Source organism: Gorilla gorilla, chromosome 4 (genome assembly GCF_029281585.2).
Source record: "Gorilla gorilla gorilla isolate KB3781 chromosome 4, NHGRI_mGorGor1-v2.1_pri, whole genome shotgun sequence".
Classification (NCBI taxonomy): Eukaryota; Metazoa; Chordata; class Mammalia; order Primates; family Hominidae; genus Gorilla; species Gorilla gorilla.
The window spans coordinates 122,863,577-122,874,596 of record NC_073228.2 but is presented as its reverse complement, the minus strand read 5'-3'; the positions used below and the strand labels follow the sequence as shown (position 1 = coordinate 122,874,596).

The 11,020-nt window shown below is 45.2% G+C and overlaps 3 pseudogenes; all 3 read right to left on the bottom strand.

Moving 5' to 3' along the window:
• Nucleotides 1-3,999: 3,999 nt before the first annotated feature.
• LOC129533555 (cation channel sperm-associated protein 2-like) lies at nt 4,000-4,569 on the bottom strand (annotated as a pseudogene).
• An 876-nt stretch (nt 4,570-5,445) lies between these two features.
• On the bottom strand, nt 5,446-6,184 carry LOC101130495 (N-acylneuraminate-9-phosphatase-like; annotated as a pseudogene).
• Nucleotides 6,185-8,350: 2,166 nt separating this feature from the next.
• On the bottom strand, nt 8,351-8,448 carry LOC115934748 (uncharacterized; annotated as a pseudogene).
• Between the last annotated feature and the right edge of the window lie 2,572 nt (nt 8,449-11,020).

Sequence of the window (11,020 nt, the reverse complement as noted above, 5' to 3'; positions counted from 1 at the left end):
AAGAACTGCTCACTTAACATCCTAGGAACTACCTTGTTGAGATTTTTCACCACTGTGTAAAAGGGATGACCCTTTATCCATAGTGTAATGAATGTGACACTGCCTATACATCCATCCTGTGGGACAGCTAAAAGAATGAGCCCCCAGCATCACACATGCCAACCAGTCTATTAGAGCAATCATCCACATAACTACTTTTGCCAAAATCCTCCAACTTAAGTTTTAAATAGCTAAAATATGATCAATGTCATATAGGTACTGTATCTGAAACTACAAATACACTCTGTTCACAAATGTTCAGTGGTATAGAAACAACACTTTGGGACAGTCAAGGGTACAATCACATTTTTAAAAATCAAGAGTAAGGCCCTCTCCCTCTCCCTCTCCCTCTCCCTCTCCCCACGCTCTCCCTCTCCCTCTCCCTCTCCCCACGGTCTCCCTCTCCCTCTCCCCACGGTCTCCCTCTCCCTCTCCCCACGGTCTCCCTCTCCCGCTCTTTCCACGGTCTCCCTGTGATGCCGAGCCGAAGCTGGAAGGTACTGCTGCCATCTCAGCTCACTGCAACCTCCCTGCCTGATTCTCCTGCCTCAGCCTGCCAAGTGCCTGCGATTGCAGGCGCGCGCCGCGACGCCTGACTGGTTTTCATATTTTTTTGGTGGAGACGGGGTTTCGCTGTGTTGGCCGGGCTGGTCTCCAGCTCCTAACCGCGAGTGATCGGCCAGCCTCGGCCTCCCGAGGTGCCGGGATTGCAGACGGAGTCTCGTTCACTCAGTGCTCAATGGTGCCCAGGCTGGAGTGCAGCGGCGTGATCTCGGCTTGCTACAATCTCCACCTCCCAGCCGCCTGCCTTGTTCTCCCAAAGTGCCGAGATTGCAGACTCTGCCCGGTCGCCGCCCCGTCTGGGAAGTGAGGAGCGTCTCCGCCTGGCCGCCCATCGTCTGGGATGTGAGGAGCCCCTCTGCCTGGCTGCCCAGTCTGGAAAGTGAGGAGCGTCTCTGCCCGGCCGCCATCCCATCTAGGAAGCGAGGAGTGCCTCTTCCCGGCCACCATCACATCTGGGAAGTGAGGAGCGTCTCTGCCCGGCCGCCTATCGTCTGAGATGTGGGGAGCACCTCTGCCCTGCCGCCCCGTCCAGGATGTGAGGAGCGTCTCTGCCCGGCCGCCCCGTCTGAGAAGTGAGGAGACCCTCTGCCTGGCAACCGCCCCGTCCGAGAAGTGAGGAGCCCCTCCGCCCAGCAGCCACCCCGTCTGGGAAGTGAGGAGCGTCTCCGCCCGGCAGCCACCTCCTCAGGGAGGGAGGTGGGAGGGTCAGCCCCCCGCCCCGCCAGCCGCCCTGTCCGGGAGGTGAGGGGCGCCTCTGCCCGGCCGCCCCTACTGGGAAGTGAGGAGCCCCTCTGCCCGCCCAGCCGCTCCGTCCGGGAGGGAGGTGGGGAGGTCAGCCCCCCGCCCGGCCAGCCGCCCCGTCGGGAAGGGAGGTGGGGGGGTCAGCCCCCCGCCCGGCCAGCCACCCCGTCCGGGAGGTGAGGGGCGCCTCTGCCCGGCCGCCCCGACTGGGAAGTCAGGAGCCCCCCCGCCCGGCCAGCCGCCCCGTCCGGGAGGGAGGTGGGGGGGTCAGCCCCCCGCCTGGCCAGCCGCCCCGTCCGGGAGGTGAGGGGCGCCTCTGCCCGGCCTCCCCTACTGGGAAGTGAGGAGCCCCTCTGCCCGGCCAGCCGCTCCGTCCGGGAGGGAGGTGGGGGGTCAGCCCCCCACCCGGCCAGCCGCTCCGTCCGGGAGGGAGGTGGGGGGGGGGTCAGCCCCCCGCCCGGCCAGCCGCCCCGTCGGGGAGGGAGGTGGGGGTGTCAGCCCCCCGCCGGCCAGCCGCCCCGTCCGGGAGGGAGGTGGGGGGGTCAGCCCCTCGCCTGGCCAGCCGCCCCATCCGGGAGGTGAGGGGCGCCTCTGCCCGGCCGCCCCTACTGGGAAGTGAGGAGCCCCTCTGCCCGGCCAGCCGCCCCGTCCGGGAGGGAGGTGGGGGGGGGTCAGCCCCCTGCCCGGCCAGCCGCCCCGTCCGGGAGGTGGGGGGCGCCTCTGCCCGGCCGCCCCTGCTGGGAGGTGGGGAGCCCCTCTGCCCGGCCAGCCGCTCCGTCCGGGAGGGAGGTGGGGGGGGTCAGCCCCCTGCCCGGCCAGCCGCCCCGTCCGGGAGGTGGGGGGCGCCTCTGCCCGGCCGCCCCTGCTGGGAGGTGGGGAGCCCCTCTGCCCGGCCACCGCCCCGTCTGGGAGGTGTGCCCAGCAGCTCATTGAGAACGGGCCATGATGACAATGGCGGTTTTGTGGAGTGGAAAGGGGGGAAAGGTGGGGAAAGGATTGAGAGGTCGGATGGTTGCCGCGTCTGTGTGGAGGGAGGTAGACATGGGAGACTTTTCTCTGTACTAAGAAAAAATTCTTCTGCCTTGGGATCCTGTTGATCTGTGACCCTACCCCCAACCCTGTGCTCTCTGAAACGTGTGCTGTATCCACTCAGGGTTGAATGGATTAAGGGCGGTGCAAGATGTGCTTTGTTAAACAGATGCTTGAAGGCAGCATGCTCGTTAAGAGCCATCACCACTCCCTAATCTCAAGTACCCAGGGACACAAACACTGCGGAAGGCCGCAGGGTCCTCTGCCTAGGAAAACCAGAGAACTTTGTTCACTTGTTTATCTGCTGACCTTCCCTCCACTATTGTCCTGTAACCCTGCCAAATCCCCCTCTCCGAGAAACACCCAAGAATGATCAATAAAAAATAAAAAAAATAAAAAAATAAAAAAATCAAGAGTAAGCAGTAAACACAAAAGGGCATTCACACAAGACAGAGAATCCTGTTTCTTGGCAGTAGACAGAAAAACAGCTGGCTAAAGAAACAAGTTCACAGATACAATATACAATTTGATTCTCTGAGTATTAATCTTGGAGACATAGCTATACATCCAAACACACAATCTAATATTTTCCATTATTAGTTTATTTCATTTTTTGAGACGTAGTCTTGCTCTGTTGCCCAGGCTGGAGCACAGTGGCACAATCTCAGCTCACTGCAATCTCCGCCTCCCAGGTTCAAGTGATTTCTGGCTAATTTTTGTATTTATAGTAAAGACAGGGTTTTACCATGTTGGCCAGGCTGGCCTCGAACTCCTGACCTCAAGTGATCCACCCGCCTTGGCCTCCCAAAGTGGTAGGATTACAGGTGTGGGCCACCACAAACAGCTGTAATTATTTAGTAGTTCATTATCCAACGGTTAAAAGAAAAACCCACGAAAAACCAATCCAATTATATTTATTAACCACTTTAATAACCTCCTTTATTCTTTACCAACTACTTTACTCCAAGTTTGGTAAGTGTAATCGTGAGATTGTCCAGACTAATGGTCCAGAGAAAATTCTCTGGTTGCAAGAGGATGCCTTGCTACGGAGCCATTAATAATTAAGCTCCAAGTAAATCCTGAATTAGATATAGAAATCTGCAAAACAACGATATATTAAAAAGTGTGAAAAACAGGAGATTTAAGGCAGATGGTAACTCTAAGAAGAGTCACTCAAGTATTAAAATGGCGCTCTGGAAATGGCTCATAGCAAAACCGAATTTTCTATTCGGTTCATCATATGGGTGAAACCACTGTCAGTAGAGAACAGAAGGGGGGCTGCATGGTTAGGCTGCACCAAGGAAATTTTGCTTTTATGGATCCACAGAAGAAAAATGACTTTTGGTGACATGTGGCTTGCACTTATCTCCAGCAAGACAGCCTAGCTCCCTCAACCCCATTGTGTATCTGGGAAAAGATAGTAAAAACTTTTCCTTGAGAGGTAAAGACTACAAGGAAGCTACAAGCTCACTGTGCACAGGTGAGAAAGGAGGACCATGTGTGGATTTTTTTTCTATCTGAACAGACATTTATGTTTTGAATTCTCTATTTCCAACACTTCCCTTCATTATCTTTTGCTGGGCCCAAGGATATTGAAGCCATCCATTGCTTTGTCTTCCAAGTTCATCAGTGCCTGCACAACATGGTAACAACAAAGTCAAAGACATTCTAGACACTCTTCCGGAAAAAGGAAAAGCTAGGATAGCCACATAAGAAGGATCTCCAGGATGAAAATAAACAAGATAAACCAAGTTGCCACCTCCAAGCTCAGCTTCAATAGCCACAGTTAGGTATTTGTGGATTCCAGCAATTCTATTTCAACCATCAATACGATCATATTCAAAAAGATGAGGAAGATGACGAAGTATGTGAAGAGAGGACACTCAAGGACCCATCCGGCCCACAAAGAAAGAGGTGGCCTCTGAGTGCAGCGCACATGAAGCCTGCTCAACAGCCTCTGGGCATGTGAAATCTGTCCTATACGTTGAGGCTTTATGGAGAAGCACACTAGCTGGTGTTGATCTCCCAACATAAGTTTCTTCTGGTGGGAAGGATGAAGTAACTCCCCGATAGTGTGCCACGGCACAGCTTGGCTCAAGCCTTGCAAATGCTAGATGAGAAAGTATCGATGAGACATGAACGAATGGCATCAGCTAGGGGCAGCTGCATCTGCCCTTCTTGGTGATAAGTGGTCATGTCTGCTCAGCCCAGGTTCTCTTCGCCCACTCAGTCCTGACTTCACGCTTCCGCCTCCAGCTCTGGCGCCCCCTGAGCCCCGCTCCCCCGACGCAGGGCTGGCTCAGGGCCGGCTCACAGCCTCACTGCGCCCCATTCCCAGCCCCGGCCCCAGCCCAGGACTGGGCCCAGCCATGCTCAGGTGAGCTGCCTCGCCCTACTCTGCCACTATGTGTAGATTTTAAGCTTTTATTTATTTATTTATTTTTTAACTGGAGGAATCTGTCACACTTCACAAAAAAAATTGTGTCCTCCTCTGAAAAATAAAGTCATGCAAAAAAATCAGATTCATAATAGAAAAGGAAGTATACCTCCAAAATAGGCAAAAGTATGTTTTATGTTTTAAAAACATGCAAAATAATTTCATGATGAAATACCTTGATTTGCATGTGACTTAGAACTTATTTCATATTAACCAGATTCAGTTGTGATAAATCTATTATGTGTTTTAGAAAATCTATTTTTTAAAAATATCTATTTTTAAGCCAGAAGAAAAACCTGGCATTTGTGTAAGCTAGCCTGCTTGGTATCATGCAGTCAAGGTACTAAAAGATTAATAAAATTAATTTTAAAAATCTCCTGTTACAGACAAATAATATATTTCCTCAAATTTTCTGGGCTATACTACTTTGTATTAATGCAATCCGAATTTTCAGATACAAATACCAGTCAATGGTTGAACTTAAAAGCAATAGGATTGGGAGGACCTTTGCAATATTGGTCATTAAATCATAAGTAAAATTATTCTGGACCATAGTAAGTGGAATGCCCTAACTTTTCTTAGTTCAAACTCTGCACATTGATTCTGAAGTTCATAATCATGCCCTTTTATGTGCTTTAAGCGGACATACTGACTTTGTGGTGTATACTTTGTAAGAGAGCAGGTAACTCCAGCACAGAAGAAACCATGTAATGCAGAACGGGAGAGGACTTCAGTGGCACTATTCCATTTTTATTGATCCAGACTGTTGCTTTCAGTCCTGCATTGAGGCCTCCTTGGACGTCGGTTTCTAACGTATCACTGACCATCACACAGTCCCCAGGTTGTACTTTGAGAAGATTGCAGCAGTAATAAAATATGGATGGTTCTGGCTTCTCTCTCTGCTCTCCACCTCCAATAGCATGGAAATACGACCGACAGGCACAAGGCTCAATCTTCTCCCTCTGGATCTGTCTGTCCCCATTCCTTAATAAAAATAGGCAGACCTTCTTTCAAAGTTCGGTGAGCATGACTTTGATATTTTCTGCTAGTGTCATAAGCTGTAAACGTGTAGATTTCCAAAGGAAGTGACATTCTTCAGTCAATTTTCTATTGGCGGCACCATCTTTTGTTTCCTGGACTGCTTCTTCCCAATTGAAGTCCTTAGATCAGTAATGCATGTGCTGTAAGGATGAAAACATTCCTTCCTGAGTTTAACTTGAACTTTATCACAGATGATTTCAGCCTTTTCTTAAAATGATATTTTGATTGTAAGAGCTTTATCACCTCCAACAGGTCTCTCCCGCTCACCCTGGCCATGTCGATGAGCATGTTGTCCAGGTCAAAGAAAGAGGCCAGCATGTGGCTCATCCCCATAGCCCCCATGGCTCCTGCCACCCTCGCACGTGTGAGGTGGGCGTCCCGGCAATGTCTTACTTTTAATAATGTGTGTTTTTTTTTCATTGATGGCTATTACATTTTTTTATCATGTTTTAGGTTCTTCTATGTACTGTAATAAATTCTCTTCAACAGTTATCTATATTTTTCAATTGATTAGTCTTAATTATCATATCTTTACATGCCTATCTGGGAAATAATAAAATGCCCTCTAGAATTGTGCAACATGGCAGCCTTGTTTAGAAGAAATTGACAGTGTTGAATTTCACCTAAGTTCTGTGCTCCTGGAAAAGAGCAAAGATGGAGAAATCCCCCACCCTTTTGTGTTTCAGAAAGGCCTTGCTGCAAAGAAGCACCCTTTCCCATATAATTTAGATAAAACTCATGTATACTGCCTTGTTTACCTATGACAAGGCCAGAAACAGACTCCAAATTCCCACTCTTTGCCTCATAAATGATTAACTAAACTTGTTTGTACTAATGATCAATGGGAACAAAATGCTTGTTAATCACACTTTGGTTAAGATTCTGTCTATCCGCCAGGTCTCTGAACCTTGGCCCATCCTCAGTCTGAGTCAGCATGTAACCCTTCTTCAACAGCATCTCTGGAGAGAAGGCTGGCTTCCGGGTAAAACATTCTTTAATCCCATTCTCTTATCCCACTTGCCCACATCCAAATCTTTCTAATCTAGTTTACTCCTCTCTATAAAAGAAAAACTCTTTTCACCTAACTCTTGAGAAGCTTGCAGGTATTATGGTTAAAGAGTTCCTATTATTGCAATAGCTCCCCTTCTCCTATTCTGGAGACCCTTTTCCTCTTATAATAATCCTTCCAACAAAGTCTCCTTACTAAGTCTGATTTTGCTTTTTGACAGGACCCACTCATTACCTTTCATTAAATTTTTCTTTCCTATTCTCAAATAAGAAAAAATTATTTTGCCGTATCTGGCCCTCACCTGATTTAGGTTTTTAAAAAACTTTTTGGAGGTATAACTTACATACATACAAATGTATGTATAACTTGCATATATTTAAGAGGTAAAATTTGGTGATATTTGACAGATGTATAACCCCTGTGAAACTTGTATTACACAATGTATGGCACATTTCTGTCACCTCTGTTTTCTTGAGCCACTTTGCATATAACCTCTCTTCTGCCCTTGGCTCTTTGCAACCACTGATCTGTTCTCTGTCAGTATATGCTAGTTTGCATTTTCTAGAACTTTTTATGTGTGGAATTATATGATGTGTCTGGCTTCTTTCACCAGCATAACGATTTTGAGATTCAACAATATTGTTGCAGTTATTAGTAGTTAATTCCTCTTTTGTTATCGGGTATTATTCCATTTGTATAGATATACCATATTCTTTATCCACTGATCTATTGATGAATATTTCTTATTTTTCCCCCAGTTTTAAGGTTGCTATAAGCTGAGTGTTTGTGTCTTCCCAAAATTCATATGTTGAAAACTAATAATCCCTAATGTGACGGTGTTTGGTGGTGGGGCCTTTGGGAGATGATAGGTCATATGGTTGTTGGGAGGTGGGGCCTTTGGAGATGATAGGTCATATGGTTGGAGGCCACATGAATAGGATTGCTGTCCTTATAAAAAAGGCCTCAGAGAGTTCCTCTGCCTCTTCTGCTGTATGAAGAAACAATGAGAAGATGGCCATCTGTCTATGAATCAGGAAGTGGGACCTCACCAAAAACTGAATCTGCCTGTGGCTTAATCTTGGACTTGCCATCCTCCAGAACTGTGAGGAATAAATTTCTGTTGTTTATAAGCCATGCAGTATATGGTATTTTTGTTATAGCAGCCCCCACTGAGAGGGATATTACAAATAAAATTACTATGAACATTTAAGTACAAGTGTTTGTGTGAACATATATTTTCATTTCTTTTGAGGAGGAGTAAAAGGGCTTGGTCCAAAGGTAGGTATATATTTGAATTCTAAGAAACTGTCATAGTACTACCATTTTACATTTTCACTAGCAGTGAATAAGCCCCTTTTAGGTTTGAATTAAGATTATATAGTTTGGGAAGAAACAACATGTTAGTGATATTCAGTTTTATATAAAGGCAAATGCTATACACTTTTAGTTATTAAAAATGTTCACATTACTCAGTGAAGTTTTTCTTTTTTTAAAATTTTTAATTCCTTCATGTCATCCTTGTGCAGTGGCCATGTTAATCTTCTCTGTATCATTCCAATTTTTGTATATGTGCTGCTGAAGTGAGCACACTCTGAAGTTTTATGTCTTTTCATCACATAAGTCTTGTTAATTTCCTATTAGGATTAGTCCTAAGTATGTCATGTTTCTATTATGGAAGATAACTTTTGTTTTAGTTTACGTTTTAACTGCCTACAATTATCTTCTTTAAAAATACAAATTTTTTCAGATTGGTTTTAGATTTGCAGAAAAATTGTGAAGATAGTACAGAAAGTTTCTACATATCCAGTATCCAGTTTCTCTATTATAAACATCTTATGTTAGTCTTGTACATTCATTATAATTTATGAGCCAATATTAATACATTATTGTTAACTAAAATCCGTACTTTATTCAGATGTCCTTTGTTTTTACCTAATGTCCTCTTTCTGTTTCAGGATTCCATCCAAGTTACCACATTATATTTGTTAATCATGTGTTCTTTGGCTTCTCTTGTTTGTGACAGTTTCTCAGACTTCTGTTTTGCTTTGTTCTTAATAACCTTGACAGTTTTGAGTAGTAGTGATAAGGTAATTTATAAAATACCGCACAACTGGGATTTGTCTGGTGTTTTTCTCATAATTAGGCTGGGGTTATTTTCATTTACATCACATGGTACAAGGGCACACACTACCATCATGACTTATATTGCTCATAATGACCTTGAGTTAGTGTTTGTCAAATTTTTCCACTGAAAAATTACTCTCTTCCCACCCCCTTTCCATGCTGTATTCTTTGGAAGAAAGTTACTATGCACAGACCACTCTTAGGGAGTGAGGAATTATGTTGCCCCTCCTTGAGAATGGAGTACTTACATAAATTACTTGGGACTCTTCTGCATAGGAGGTTTGTCTTTCCTCCCACATTTATTTATTCAAGTGTTTATTTATATCACTATAAACCCATGGGTTTTCATTTTACACATTGGGTTATAATCCAATATTTTGTTTTTGTTTTTTTTTTTGAGACAGGGTCTTGCTCAGGCTGGAGTACACTGGTGCAATCATGGCTCCCTGCAGCCTCAACCTCCTGGGCTCAAGCAATCCTCCCACCTCAGCCTCCCAAGTAGCTGGGACTACAGATGCATGCTATTATACCCAGCTAATTTTTTAAATTTTTTGTAGAGACAAGGTCTCACTATGTTTCCCAGGCTGGTCTTGAACGCCTGGGCTCAAACAATTCTCCTACCTTGGTTTCCCAAAGTGCTGGCATGAGCCACTGTGCCCAGACTCATTATTTATTAAACTATTTTGTGGCTCAAATTGTTCTAGCATTGGTCACTGGGAGCTCTTTCCATTGGCTTCTCTGTCCCTTTGATGTACCTACATCATTGTGTTTATGAATTATTTAAAATTATGTTTATTTTTATACTTCCTTACTTTCTGGCACTACAAGATGCTCAAGATTTATCTTGTTTATTTCCTGCCCCATTTTTGGAATTGACCATTTCTCCAAAGAGCGCTGGTTCCTTTAATTAAACAGTACTAAATATAAATGAATATATTTCAGCATATTAGAAACCAAGATCTGAGCCAGGCATGGTGGCTCATGCCTATACTCCCAGCACTTTGGTAGGCTGAGGCAGAAGGATCACTTGAATCCAGGAATTTAAGGCTGCAGTGAGCCATAATCATGCTATTGTACTCCAGCCTGGGTGATAGAGTGAGACCCTGCCTCAAAACTAAACTAAAATAAAATAAATAACTGAATAGCTTTCCATGTTTCCATGACAGTTTTAATCACATTTAATCTTTTAATGTTTGAAATTATGCATTTGCAGAATTATTTGAGCCTAGAGTATACTGGAGGCAATTCTTTGACACATTTTTCATGGTATTGGTCTATTCAGTTCTTCTATTTTGTTCCTGTGTCAAGTTTTGAAGCTAAAATTTCCAGAAAATCGTGAGGACAGCCAGCAGTCTTGAAAAATTGAGTTAATATAAAGTATAGGATATGAAAGTAGCTCAATGCCTTCTCAGTGGTTCTTCTTTGTACTCAATACTGCTAACTTCTAGAACTATTTGTGTCTATTCAGTGCTTTTAAGGAGACAGACAAGTTCCTTGGCCTTGGACATCTTTGTTAATGATTCCAATTTATAAATTCTGAAAGTTACTATTGTGTGACCGTGACCATGACCAAGTTACTCAATCTCTCTCTCTCTTTCTTTTTTTTTGAGATGAAGTCTTGCTCTGTCTCTCAGGCTGGAGTGCAGTGGCAAGATCTCGGCTCACTGCAACCTCCACCTTCCAGGTTCAAGCAATTCTCCTGCCTCAGCCTCCTGAGTAGCTGGGATTACAGGTGCCTGCCATCATGCCCGGGTAATTTTTGTAGTTTTAGTAGAGACTGGGTTTTGCCATGCTGGCCAGGCTGGTCTCGAACTCCTGGCTTCTAGTGATCCTCCCACCTCGGCCTCCCCAAGTACTGGTATTACAGGTGTGAGCCACTGTGCCTGGTGTTATAATCTCTCTATGCTTCAGTCTTTTTCTTTGTAGAGGTAAACATAATATTTACCTTATAGGGTTAATCCTAAGATTATGAGATAGTCTTAGGATAACATGTAAAGTGCTTAGTATAGTGCCTGACAAATGGAGAGTTTTCAATA